This window comes from Peromyscus californicus, unplaced genomic scaffold (assembly GCF_007827085.1).
Source record: "Peromyscus californicus insignis strain IS unplaced genomic scaffold, ASM782708v3 Scaffold_4__1_contigs__length_199733344, whole genome shotgun sequence".
In the NCBI taxonomy this organism is placed as follows: Eukaryota; Metazoa; Chordata; class Mammalia; order Rodentia; family Cricetidae; genus Peromyscus; species Peromyscus californicus.
The window spans coordinates 172,678,132-172,693,377 of NW_026294562.1; the positions used below are offsets into that span (position 1 = coordinate 172,678,132).

Below are 15,246 nucleotides of genomic sequence, written 5' to 3' on the forward strand. Positions count from 1 at the left end.
AAGTCCCTGGAGCCCATTCAAGCTCAATGCTGGGCCTGTCCACATATGCTTGGGCTGGCACCTGATTCCCTGGCAGCCTAGGTATCTGTATGGTAGGTCAGTGTCATAAATCCAAGGGATTGGGACCGAGTGTGGTAGATCTAGCCCTCTGTATTTAGGCAGTTGGGGCCAGGATGAAACAGAAAATACTTACAGGTAATGTTCAGAGAGAATGGATCACTTGGGGAGTCCCTCACTGGGTTCCAGGTTCACATTCATAGGGTCCTGTGTCAGTCCTCACAACACTGAGTAAAGTGAGAGTCCTGTTAACCTCAGACAGATTCAGCCTGTCCTCTTCTGAGATGTTTTGGTCATTTATCCTCCACAGGTAGGTTATATTCTGAGTCTTAGGCTCACACATTAATGCTGCTGAGTCCTCATCCTCCATGAAATTGGAATTGTTGGTTGTGGTGATGGACTTGGGTAGCAGTACTGTGTTGACCAAAAGAGATGATGGCCCTTTGTGGTACTTCTGATTCTTGCAAAGGCCTCTTACAACCAGAGATAGTCTCTTAACTCCCAGCTGACCCAAATCCTTAAATAATCAGGCAGGAAGCAAGTTAAAGGCAGATGGAGTGGCTGAGTGCTCAGAGATAATGGGGCCTCCTGTGCTGTGTATTGGAATAGCCAGGACTTTCTCATGAGTGAACTGAGCTGCAGTGTTTGGTGATTGTCAGACTCAAGACTTAGAATGAGAGACCTCATTTTATCTCCTGGTCCTCACTGACCCATTGCCTGCCTTGAGACACAATGTGTGATTCCCTCCGGCTACACTGACCTCCCCTGCTTAGTATAAACCAGAGCCCTCCAAGCCTTTTCCATTCGGGGCTGTCCTACAGACAGGTTATGATGAGCCTTCCAATTGAGCTTCCCTGAGAAATCTGACAGCCTGTGAGAGATCTCACACAGCTCAGGATCTGGCTGACATTTAGGTCTGGCTGGGCCACAGGTGGGCCATTCTTGTCAGGTGTTTGATGTTGATTGACATGAATCTGGGAGCCCTATAAGAATCCTGAGTCTATGAATGATGTAGAGGAGTGAAGGTCTCCATGGTGGGGAAGCTGGAGATGTGGTTGTGGACAGATAGCTTGTGCCACTGATGGCCTATGTGACCCTGACTCAATGGCTGTGTTTCCTGTCTGTTTCCCTATAATAGGGAACATGGTAAATGATCATTGCTAATCCTGTAAGTTAACCTTAAATGTGAACAATGACCTGACCTTCCACCAAGCAGTGTCTACTAGTATTTTCCTGCAGGAAATAATCCCTGATGGAGAGATGGCTCAGGGGTTAAGAGCACTGGCTGCTATTCTAGATGTCCTGAGTTCAATTCCCAGCAAGCACATGGTGGCTTACAACCATCTATAATGAAATATGGTGTCCCTTTCTGGTGTGCAGGCAGAACACCGTATATATAATTGATAAATAAATACATAAGGCTAAACTGGCTGTGGGAAGGAATCACCAAGGAGCTGTTGGTAACAATATGTAAATATCATATTGGAAAGAGGAGCGGGTTAGAAGTAACCCATAGAGAATTGTAGTCAATGGCAGTGTATATTTCAGAGTAGCCAAGAAAAATTTTCAATGTCTCACCATAACAAATGGGAGATAAAGCTGAGTGGCGGCGGCGGTGGCGGCGGCGGCGGCGGCGGCGGCGGCGGCGGCGCACACCTTTAATCCCAGCGCTCGGAAGGCGGAGGCAGGAGAATCTCTGTGAGTTCCAGGCTAGCCTGCTCTACAAAGCGAGTTCCAGAAAGGTGCAGAGCTACACAGAGAAACCCTGTCTCAAAAAACCAAAAATGAAAAAAAGATAAAAGAAATGCTTACGGGCCAGGTATGGTGGTGCACACCTTCAATCCCAGTACTCTGAGAATTCGAAGCTAGCCAGCCAGGAGTATATAGTGAGACCCTGTCTCACAACCAAAAAACAAAAACATGCTTAACACCAGTAGTCATTGTGAAAATGCACATGGTTGGCTGACCTAAACTGTACATTCTTAAAGATAAGTCGTATATAAATTATAAGCTATTAAAGATTGTTATTAGGATACAAGTTAAAGCTTGATCATCTTATAAATGATCAAATTCTCTATACAAAACTATGTTTAGAAACAGGCTAAATATGCTGAATATTAATAGAATAAATTCCTTACTTTACCCCTGACATTTTTTAAATGTTTAAGCTTCCCACTTTAAACTATATCATGCCTCTAACTGCCAGGGTTTAGTCCACATTATACTTTGAGATCATTTAGATAATATTTCCATTTACCAGGTCTGAAGATAATTTGCCTTGCTATCCAATTTCAAATAAAAGATAGCTCACCCAACAGATTTCAAAAGGGCCTTTTACTGTTCCTTCATTAAAAGAAATTCACTTTACATTGGCTGGTCTCAATAATCAATCACCTATGTCTCCTGACTAATTAAATACATAGATGCTTTTGGATGTAAAGTTTTTACAAGGGTATAAAAGTTTAGATATAGCGACCGTTTAGGAAAGTTAAAAAATAACTTATGATATATGAATTGCCAGTTATTGGGATAGATAAATAAAACATATATACATCTAGATATGGTATAAATAATACCCACGTCTCAGTAAATAACCTAGAGATACTGAGGATGGATGCCTAAGTTAGATCTATGGATAAAGTTTTTATTGAGATCTGAGATATACAGGCTTTAGAAATAGACTTATGTATGCATTAATACATTAGTCTACAGACGTCCCCCAGAAGAGACCTGGGGCTAATAATAGGCCATAGCTCCTCCACTGTTAAAGGTATAATAATTGCCCAAGGAATGATTGATCCTGACTTTACTGGGGAAATTAAGATTATTGTAAACCTGCTACAAAAACAATTCAGATTCTACAGGGCAGCGCCTAAGGGAGCTGCCAGTTTGGATTCTAATGTTATGGTCTTCTGGGTTCAGGAAATTAAATATTACAGACCAACTAAACCCTTAAAATACAGGGAAAAAAATAATTGACTTGCTAGACATAAGCATAGACATTTCTTACATTTCAGAAAATGATTGGCCAAGTACTTAAAATGACTATTACTTCTTCATCTCTTATAAGTCTAGGTCAAGCTAATATTGTAACCCAAATCTCAGAAATATTAAAATGGTCAGATAGATAATATTATGGCACATTCTGCCCACAGGTCATCCTCTTTATACTTAACACTCTGTGGGGAAGAGACATGCTGAAATTAATTGGTGTATCATTAATCTGTGCTATGGACTAATATCAGCTCAAATGCTGTAGATGAGTGTTTAACTTAAAAGAACTTGAGTAAACAAACCAAAGGCATAATTGAGCCCATTATTCTAGAAATTATAAATGATAGCCAAGACATAGGGTATCAAAATTTATCCAAGGGGCCACTGTTGACTGCTGACCCCACTACATGGAAATCTGATGCTCCTATCTGGGTTAAACTATGGACTTTGAATGCTGACAGAATAGTAGCTGCTACTTGTCTGGTGGAAGAGAAGCTTAAAAATAGGGCATATAAAGCCTCCCACCGGCCCTTGAGTCACCCCAATATTTGTTGATTAGAAAAAAAATCAGGCTTACAGGCTGTTACAAGACCTTAAAATATTAAATGACTTTATTGGAGCCAAGGTGATCTTCACAGCCTGGTTTGCCATCTCCCACAGCCACCCCTAGAATTCAAAATATAATTGTCATAGACTTACAAGATTGCTTCTTCACCATACCTCCTCACCCTATAGATCACCAACCTTTCACTTTTAGCTTGCCTTCTAACCCTGACACAATGGAAGTCAAACGCTGACATGCAGAGCAGGAAATATGAATTCTGTTTATTCAGAACTCATTTATTGAGCTGAGTTCCTCATCATATATACAGATTAACTATCAGAACTAACTGTCAATGACAGTTTCCTCACAGTCCCCCAAACCAATCATAATATATATGTACATACATATATATTGCAATACATTTATTGCACGGGTAATATTATATTTATATCAAACTATAAAACGTGAGTCTGGGAGACTGCAACTGTTCCCTGAAACAGAGCCCACCTCCTCCAAATCCCACCCATCCTCCGAGACTGCAACTGTCCCCTCAGACAGAGCCTGTCAGCACCCGATTAGACTAAGAGATGAGTCTTAGTCTAGGTGGGGTCCGGGGTCACAACCCTGAGCACCCACACCACCACCCATTGCAGTCCCAGTCTCAAGCCAATAGGCAGGCCTCCTGCAGACAGGTCACACTACCACCATCCCCCACCAGACCCTGTACCCCAAAAGCCCCACATCTCCTAAATACCACCCAACCTCTCAGACTGCAACTGTTCCCTCAGAGAGAGCCTGCCAGCACCCCAAATGGACTAAGAGGTGAGTCTTTATCCTCATACCCAAACACACCAGCCATAAGCCCCACTCTGTAGTGGTATAATTTCCTTAGTTATGATAAGAGATAAGTTAGATATGAAACCTTAGACTCACAAATATAAGATAGATAGGATATCTTCTTTAATTTTGCCAAATATAAATAGACTAGATATTATAAATAGACTAGATACTGTAACTGTAATTCTTGCTTGATAATTGTTTTGTTATATGTAATTTTACAATGTTAAAGTTAAAATCTTCCTTTTTGAAAAAAAGGGGGGAAGTGCTGTGGATGATTGATTGATTAAATAAAGCACTGCTTGGCTAGTCGCCAGGCAGGAAGTATAGGCAGGACAAAGAGAGAAGGGAAGTCTGGGAAGTAGAAGGCTGCAGGGCAGAGATGCCAGGCTGTCATCCAGGGAGCAGAATGTAAAGGCAGAAGGTAAAGCCATGGAACACATGGCGACATAGAGATTAACAGAAATGGGCTGAGTTTATGTGTAACAGCTAGACAATGGTAGGCCTGAGCTAATGGCTGAGCAGTTTAGTTAATATGAGCTTCTGAGTGATTATTTTATAAGTGGTTGTGGGGTCTGTGGGGCTTGGCAAGACTGGTGTAAACTCCAGCTACACCACCCCTCCCAACCCACCCACATGCTGAGATTGCAGCTACTTCCTGAGACAGAGCCCACGAGCGCCAACTGGACTGAGAACTGCTCCCTGAGACAAAGAATCCATCAGCACCAATTAGACCAAGAGCTCCCACTGGACCAAGAGTATCCATCAGACCAAGAGAGGCTCCCTCAGACACAGACACACCCCCTGAGACAAAGAGTCCATCAGCACTGATTAGACCAACAGCTCCCACTTGACCAAGAGTATCGATCACACCAAGAGAGGTTCTCTCAGACACAGACACCACTTGCACCAAGTAGAGAAAGATATAGGGACATGGCAGTGCAAAAATACAGTCAACAACATAAAAACCAAATGGCTCGATCAGAACCTACATCAGCAAGACCTGAATGTCCCAATACAGAAGAAATCGACCTTAAAAATGACCTTAAGATCATGATAGAGATCTTTAAAGATGAAATGAAGAAATCCCTTAAAAAATTCGAGGAAAAGTCAAAAAAAATTGGAAGAAATCATGAAATCGTTGAAGAAAGCCAAGAGAAAGCAATTAAACAAGTGAGGGAAACAGTTCAAGATTTGAAAACTAAAATCAAGACGATAAAGAAGACACAAACTGAGGGAATGCTGGAAGTGGAAAATCTGAGTAAATGAACAGGAACTACAGATGCAAGCATAAGCAAAAGAATGCAAGAGATGGAAGAGCGCGTCTCTGGTATTGAAGATATGACAGAGGAAATAGATTCATCAGTCAAAGAAAACACTGAAGCCAACAAAGTCATGACTCAAAATATCCAAGAAATTTGGGACACCATGAAAAGATCAAACTTAAAAATAATAGGGATAGAAGAAGAATACCAACTCAAAGGCACAGAAAATTTATTCAACAAAATCATAGAAGAAAACTTTCCCAACTTAAAGAAGGAAATGCCTTTAAAGATACAAGAAGGTTCCAGAACACCAAATAGACTGGATCCAAAAAAAGTCCCCTCACCAAATAATAATCAAACTACTAAACATACAGAATAAAGAAAAAATATTAAGGGCTGCAAAGGAAAAAGGCCAAGTAACATATAAAGGCAGACCCATAAGAATAACACCTGACTTCTCAATGGAGACTCTCAAAGCAAGAAGGTCCTGGACAGTTGTTAAGCAGACACTAAGAGACCATGCATGCCAACACAAACTATTATACCCAGCAAAACTCTTAATCAAAATAGATGGAGTAAATAATATATTCCATGATAAAAACCAGATTTAAATAATATCTTTCCAAAAATCGAGCCCTACAGAAAGCTATAAAAGGAAAAATCCAACCTAAGGAAGTCAGATACACCTATGAAAACACAGGCAATAGATAGTCCCACACCAACAAATACCAAAGAAAGAAAACATGCAACACTACCACCAAAACATAACAGGAATTAACAATCACTGGTCATTAATATCCAATAATATCAATGGTCTCAATTCACCTATAAAAAGACACAGGCTAACAGAATGGATAAGAAAACAAGATCCATCGTACTGCTGCATACAAGAAACACACCTCAACTTCAATGACAGACACTACCTCAGAATAAAAGGCTGAGAAAAGACTTTCCAATGAAATGGATTTAAGAAGCAAGCTGGTGTAGCTATCCTAATATCCAACAAAATAGACTTCAAACTAAAATCAATTGAAAGAGATCGGGAAGGACATTACATATTTATCACAGGGAAAATCTAACAAGATGAAGTCTCAGTTCTGAATGTTTATGCCCCAAATACAAGGGCACTCACATTTGTAAAATAAACATTACTAAAATTTAAATCGCACATCAAACCCCATACACTAGTAGTGGGAGACTTCAACACCCTACTCTCACCAATGGACAGGTCTGCCAGACAGAAACTTAACAGAGAAATAAGGAAATTAACAGACATTATGTCTCAAATGGAATAAATAGATATCTACAGAATATTCCACACTAACACAAGAGAATATACCTTCTTCTCAGCACCCCATGAAACCTTCTCTAAAATCGACCACATGCTTGGTCACAAAGCAAATCTCAACAGATACAAGAATTGAAACAACCTCCTGTATCTTATCAGACCACCATGGCTTAAAGTTATATTTCAACAACAACAAAAAAATTAGTGTCTACAATCTCATGGAAACTGAATAATACTCAAGTGAATCACCAATGGGTCAAGGAGGAAATAAAAAGAATTAAAGACTTCCTAGAATTCAATGAAAATGAGTGTACAACATACCTAAACTTATGGGACACTATGAAAGCAGTATTAAGAGGAAAATTCATAGCACTAAATGACTACATAAAGAAGTTGGAGAAATCTCACACTAGTGACTTAACAGCACACCTGAAAGCTCTAGAACAAAAAGAAGCAAACTCACATGGGAGGAATAGATGCGGGCAAATAATCAAATTGAGGGCAGAAATCACTAAAATGGAAACAAAGAGAACAACACAAAGAATCAATAAAACAAAGAGTTGGTTCTTTGAGAAAATCAACAAAATAGACAAGCCCTTGTCCAAACTAATCAAAAGGTAAAGAGAGAGCATCCTTATGAACAAAATCAAAAATGAAAAGGGATACATAACAACAAACAATGAGGAAATCTAGAGGATCAATAGGTCATACTTCAAAAACCTGTAGTCCAAATAACTGGAAAATCTAAAAGAATGGATGATTTTCTCCATAGGTACCATATACCAAAATTAAATCAAGACCAGATAAACAATTTAAATAGACCTATAACCCTTAAGGAAATAGAAACAGTCATTAAAATCTCCCAACCAGAAAAAGCCCAGGACCAGATGATTTCAGCACAGAATTCTACCAGATTTTCAAAGAAGTGCTAATACCAACACTCTTCAAATTGTTCCACACAATAGAAACAGAAGGAACATTGCCAAACTCTTTTTATGAGGCTACAGTTACCCTTGATACACAAAGATGCAACAAAGAAAGAGAATTGCAGACCAATCTCCCTCATGAACATTGATGCAAAAATACTCAATAAAACACTGGCAAACTGAATTCAAGAACACAGCAAAAAAATTATCCACCATGATCAAGTAGACTTCATTCCAGATGCAAGGATGGTTCAACATACAAAAATCTGTCAATGAAATCCACCATATAAACAAACTGAAGAAAAAAATCCACATGATCATCTCATTAGATGCTGAAAAAGCCTTTGACAAAATTCAAAACCCCTTATGGCAAAGGTCTTGAAAAGATCAGGATTACAAGGAACGTTCCTAGACATAATAAAGGCAATTTACAGCAAGCCAACACCCACGATCAAATTAAATGGAGAGAAACTCAAAGCGATTCCACTAAAATCAGGAAGAAGACAAGGCTGTCCACTCTCACCATATTTATACAATATAGTGCTCAAAGTTCTAGATAGAGCAATAAGACAACGAAAGAAGATCAAGGGGATACAAATTGGAAAGGAAGAAATCAAACCTTCCCTATTTGCAGAAGATACCATAGTATACAAAAGTGACCCTGAAATTTCTACCAGAAAACTCCTACAGCTGATAAACACTTTCCCACCTTGCTGGGGAAGACTGATTGGGTGAGTTGAAGTGAGAGGATCTTAGCAAGTGTCCTTTCCACCTCTCTGTGTTTCTAGGTTCTCTCTCCCTTTCCTTCCAATCTCCAGATTCCATCAATTTCTTCCAAGCAATCACGTAAAGCTATGGGAAGGTGAGACAGGGCGATTGCGATTTTGTGTGTTGAATATCCAGTGTTTCCATAGCTATATGTTTTCTCAAGGTCTCAGTTGTTGCAGCCATGAATAAGTGGTCTCTTGTGGCTGTGATCTAAGTGACAGAAGGCCCAGGCTATTGACTCTCAATGGACCAGCTCCTCTGCAGAGACTATTGTTTCTGCAGTGGAGTAGGAAAGCAAGGCAGACCCTGTGAGACCCCATTCCCCTCTGCTTGGTTACTGTGGAGAACTGAGCCTCTAACCTGCAGAAGCTCTGTTGGAACTGCACTGCAATCTGCGTCATGCCTCCTTCTCTGCCTCCACAGAGATCATATCTGCATGTGTCCTGAGGGCTATCCCAGGCTCACCTTCACAAATATATCCCTCCACTAATACCTCGCTTGTCTCAGCCCATCATGGTCACATCCTGGAGGATGAAAACTAGTAAATTACCAGGTTTAGAAATTTTGCATCACATTCCCCGCCCCCTGCTTTTTTCTCTCCCATTTTCATTTAGTAACCATGTTACAGTGGCTTCACCTTTTGGATAACTGTGTCTCCCCACACCCCTTATGTACCAATGCCGTACTAACCTTTTTACTCCTTGTTGTAACAATTTGGGGCTCAAACCTCACCAGTCGGTTCAAGAGTGATTATTAATGCTAATGTTGACCAAGGTGGTATGGTATTTATAATGTGACTAGCCCAGTAGTTGTATCTGGTTTCATCTATATGATGAATCTGTCACATAGAAATTATTTCCATTCAGAGGATGAAAAACTGGAGCTTAAAGTGGTTTTCAAAAATTACTTAAATCTGTATGGTTAATCAGAGATAGACCTGGCTACCTTGCTTCAAGGCTAACACTAGTTGTGGGAATAATTGCAGCTAACATTTTTTTCTTCCTCTGTGTATGGTATTTTGCCATAAAAAGGTTACTTGATTATCACATTAAGTCTTTAAAAACTACTATGAGACAGGTGAAGGATGTGATATAACCTAGTATCCTAGCATCAGAGACTGAGGCAGGAGGATTGTGAATTTGAGGCAAGTCTGGGTTATATAATTAGACCCTTGCCTATGGTGATATCTTATTTGTACTGAAATGTGATTTTATTTGCATGTTAATAAATAAAGTTGCCTGGGGGTCAGAGCTAATAGCAAGCCATAGCAGAGCTGGGCGTTCGTGGTGCATACCTTTAATCCCAGCACTTGGTAGGCAGAGCTAGGTAGATCTCTCTGTGTTCAAGGATACAGCCAGCATTGGAGACACATGCTCCAATGTGTGTCTGGAGGTCTGTACAGACAGGCAGTGACGAGGCAGTCATGTGGTTGGTTTTACAATCAATGAGAAGGCAGAACAGAAAGTCTATATAAAGACAAACAGACAGGAAGTAGGTCTCTTTCGGAGAGGTCTCTTGGCTGAAGAGGATAGCTGCAGCAGGCGGGTAAGGTTCTTAGCTCTGATCTCTTCGCTTTCTTCTTTGCATTGGTTCTGTGTTTCTCATTAATAAGACTGTCAGTTATATCTACACTTGCCCCCCTAAAAGTTCCCCCATCCTAGTGGAAGGAGAAAACTAAAGATGAGGATGAAGATAAACAAAACAGAGAATAGAGTAACTGTAAAGAAAGCTGATGCACCAGAAGTTGGTCTTCAAAAATGATTAACAACATTAGCAACCTTTTCCCAGATTAACTGAAAAAAGGAGATGGATATTAATACAATTTGAGACCTTACCATCCATTCTCAAGAATATGAAGAATTTCAAGAGCACTCAGTAGTTATATGCTAACTGTTTAGTGGCCTAGATGCAATGGACAAATTCCTACAAACCTGGATTCTTTAGAGATGGAATCGTGAAAGAAACAAAATTGAATAGCTGTATAACCAATAAGACTGGATCAACAAAAATTTGACAAAATTTCACAGACTTTGATAATAAAAACACTGAAACATGATAGAAGTCCAGCCTCATGTAACAAAGGCCACACATGGAAACCCACAGCCAACATCATATGCAGTGGGGAGACTGACAGCTTTCTCTCTAAGATGAGGAAGAACACAGGATTCTGCTGTGACCACTTCTGCTCAGGAGACTCTTAGGAGTGCTACACAGAACCATTAGGCTAGACAATGAAATGAAGGTGCCCAATTATGAGGTCCTAAACCTATCTGTAGATGACAGGAACTTGTTCATAGAAAATCCTTAACATTCTACAGAAAGTTCTCAGAACTAAATGAGCAAAACTAGTAAATTTGTTGGCTAATGAAATGAACATGCACAAGTGAGCCATATTTCTGTATACTACTATTGACCATGAACAATTGGATTTTCATTTTTCCTGACAGTAGTGGAGCTTGGCTAGGGCCTCATGCATGCCAGGCAAGTGTTCAGCCCCTGAGCAATAGTCCCAGCCTTAACAATGAACAATCGGAAAGGAAATGAAGAAAGTATTTATTTATGAAAGCACCAAAAAGAATAAAATACTTAGAATTAACTCCACCAAGGAGATAAAAGCCTTACACTCAGCAAACTACCAAATAAGAGATGATGAAAGAAGACAAGAAATGACAGCCATTGGGGTTGATGGGTTGGAAGACTTAACCTCATTATTACTGTTGTTCTACAGCAATGGTATTGACCCAGGGCTTTGTGTATGGTAAGCAATGCACTACCACTGAACTGTACTCTAAGCTCTGCCTTCTAATTTTTATTTAGAAACAGGATGTCACTAAATTAATCAGGCCGGCCTTGAATTGGTTGTGGTAGGCACTTTTAGAACTTGATACTCTTGCCTCAACTTCTTGAGTGGCTGGATTTACAGGCATGAGCCAACTAGCCTGAAAGACTTTTTTAATAGGCGACAATATCCCTGAATGTAGTCTATCAGTTCTATGCACATCAGATCAAAACCCCAGTGGCATTTTGCATAGAAATAGCAAGTCCATTCTAGCTGTCCTGAAACTCACTATATAGATCAAGCTTGCCTCAAACTCCCAGAGATCCACCTGTCTCTGCTCCCAACAGCTGGGGTTAGAGGCAAGCACCACCATACCTCGCCTTAAAAGTATCTTGAAAAAAAAACAAGAATAAAATTGCAGGTCATCCCACATGATTTCATAATTTTAGTACAAAGCTGCAACCATCAAAATAGTCTACTGCTGACATAAAGGCAGACATACAGATCAGTGAAATAGAATTGGAAAGCCCAGAAGTGCTCATGCACACTGGCCATGATTAAATTAAAGATTAGTTAATATGATCAATATGTGTGTTTAGGGGGCACAGTTTTGCATATATATTATCATGTGTGTCTTATCTGAGCAGTTGGCATATCGGGCATTTCATCTATCACTTTTTATGTTTGTTAAAAACATTCATTTCTGCTGGCTCTTTTGAATTAATTGGTGTGAAACAGAGTTGTCCTATTGAGTTGCAGAAATTGGAAGGCATTCTTGCTGTCCATTTGACCCTCTGTGACCAGATAAGTTTTGATTAGGCTGCTAAGACTGCACAATGTTGGAAGAATAATCAGTTAAACAAGGGATGTTTGGAAAATGTGATATACAGGTAAAAGAATGAAGTTAAGCCTTCACCTAACAACATATACAAATCAACTCTACATAGAACGAAGACCTGAAATGGATCAGAGCTGAAAGTCATGAGACTTTTAAGAGACGGGATGAGAGCACCTTGAAATTGGATTTCAAATGTCTTTGTTATGATGCCAGATGCATCATATGGGCCTTTTGGCTGCTTATATGTCTCTACACCACATGCATGTTTTGTACATGAGGAGGACAGAAGAGGGTGTTGATTTCCTGGGAACTTGAGTTAGAGACAGTAATAAGATGTCATGTGGGTGCTGGGAATTGAACCCCTGTCCTTTGGAAGAGCTTTTGGGCTCTTAAATATTGAGCTATCTCTCCAGTCTCATAAACCATACACACACACACACACACACACACACACACACACACACACACACACACACACACACAAACACAAACACACACATACACATACTATTGCACATCACAAAAACAAAAACAAAAACAGTTACCAGAAAAAAGAGTCTTGTGCAAGGAGGTCATGCTGTCAATGTTAGCATGAGGATAAGAAACTCAGTAACTGGGCCACAGAGATGGCTCAGTTGGGAAGAGTGCCTGCTGTAGCTACCCCCAACTGCCACACAGAAATAAATGCACAAACAAATGTGGGCCAGTGAAATGGCTTAGCAGATAAAGGGCTGGTACACCCACCTAAGTTTAATCCCCTGTCCCTGGAGAATTGGCATCCACAAACTGTCCCCTGAACCCCACACATTGGTGTGGGACATGTACATAAAATGAATAAATATCCAAATGTATTAAAAATAAATCATTACAGGTCCTTTCTATCTATGGATTTTATATTTATGGATCAAAACCTTGGAAACAAACTACTTGGAAAAGTATGTCTACAGTGAAAAATGTATTGTTTCCTCCTGTCTTTGTCCTGTACTCAACCCAATAAGACTAGTGTCTATGCAGTATTCATATTAGGTATTGGAAATAATCTAAAGAAGTTTTGAATGTGTGTGTAGGAACATGAATATTTTACTACGTTCTGAGGTTTGACTGTGTTCTGACTCAGACACTAAACTCTTAATCACTTTGCATTTTTATTTGCTATATTGACATGTATTGTTATTATTGACAGGATCTCACAATGTAATCTGGACTAGCCTGGTATTTCTTTTTTTATAGAGAGATTTTCTATTCATTTTACATATCAAACACAGATTCCCCTGTCCTACCTCCTCCTGCCCCCAAGCGTTCCCCTCCAATCCACCCCTGATTCCCACCTCCTCCAAGGCAAGGTCTCCCATGGGGAGTCAGCAGAACCTGGTACATTCAGTTGAGTGGCCTTGTACCTCTATGCCTCCTGCTTCGTTCTCTCTCTCTTTTGAGACAGGGTCTCACTATGTAGTTCTGGCTAGCCTGATACTGGCTACAAAGACCAGGGTGGTTGGGAACTCATAGAGATCCAACTGTCTCTGCCTCTGGTGTGCTGGGGTTAAAGGCATGCAGCACTGTGCTCACCTTGCTTGGTGTGTTATCATGAGATTAACATGCCTCCATCACCAAGCTGGCTGTATTTGTATCTTGAGCCATGTTTTTCTCCTTGTGACTTTGACCCATTCTGCACTCTGTTGATAAAGAAACTGCTCCCACCCCCAACACTATGGAGTAAAAAGGGAGCAGAGGTCACTTACCTATTATGTCCAGCTGGATGGGGTCACTCCTTTCGGAACTGACTGGATTGGATACTTCACACTGATAGTACCCAGAATCCTCAATCCTCACAGAGTCTATTTGGAGGGTGCTGTTGTTGTGGGAAAGATGTATCCTGTCTGTGAGATTCACACTCTGTCCTTTGAAGATCCAATGGATGGAGACCCCAGTGTCATTTGACAAGCAGGTCAGGAACACAGAGATATTAGTTTTGACTGTGGTGTTGTTGACTTGGATGGAGGGTGGAGTCACTGGATCTGTGGACAAATAGTGGAAGGGATGAGCTAAGAGTCCTTCACCCTCAGAGATCTTAGCCAGTTCCCAGAGTCGGTAGAATGAAGGGGCCCTCTGCAAGATTGCATGTTTGGGTTCAAGATATGGTCTGTAAGGAGAGAGCTGCTGTGACCACATCTGTTCAAGTGACTCTTAAGAGTGCTACACAGAGCCATTAGGCTAGACAATGAAATAAAGGTGCCCAATTATGAGGTGCTAAAGATGTCTGTAGATGACAGAAACTTGTTCATAGAAAATCCTTAATATTCTACAGAAAGTTCTCAGAACTAAATGAGCAAAACTAGTAAATTTGTTGGCTAATGAAATGAACATGCACAAGTGAGCTGTATTTCTGTATACTACTATTGACCATGAACAATTGGATTTTCATTTTTCCTGACAGTAGTGGAGCTTGAACCTAGGGCCTTGTGCATGCCAGGCAAGTGTTCAGCCCCTGAGCAATAGTCCCAGCCTTAACCGTGAACAATTGGAAAGGAAATGAAGAAAGTATTTATTTATGAAAGCACCAAAAAGAATAAAATACTTAGAATAAACTCCACCAAGGAGATAAAAGCCTTACACTCAGCAAACTACCAAATAAGAGATGATGAAAGAAGACAAGAAATGACAGCCATTGGGGTTGATGGGTTGGAAGACTTAATCTCATAATTACTGTTGTTGTGCAGTACTGGGATTGAACCCAGGGCTTTGTGTATGGTAAGCAATGCACTACCACTGAACTGTACTCTAAGCTCTGCCTTCTAATTTTTATTTAGAAACAGGATGTCACTAAACTAATCAGTCTGGCCTTGAATTGGTTGTAGTAGGCACTTTTAGAACTTGATACTCTTGCCTCAACTTCTTGAGTGGCTGGATTTACAGGCATGAGCCAACTAGCCTGAAAGACTTTTTTTTAATA

The 15,246-nt window shown here is 40.3% G+C and overlaps 1 pseudogene; it reads right to left on the bottom strand.

Annotated features, from left to right (window-relative positions):
- The window catches only part of LOC128124090 (carcinoembryonic antigen-related cell adhesion molecule 1-like), a 75,498-nt pseudogene that overhangs the window by 35,115 nt on the left and 25,137 nt on the right, over positions 1 to 15,246 (bottom strand).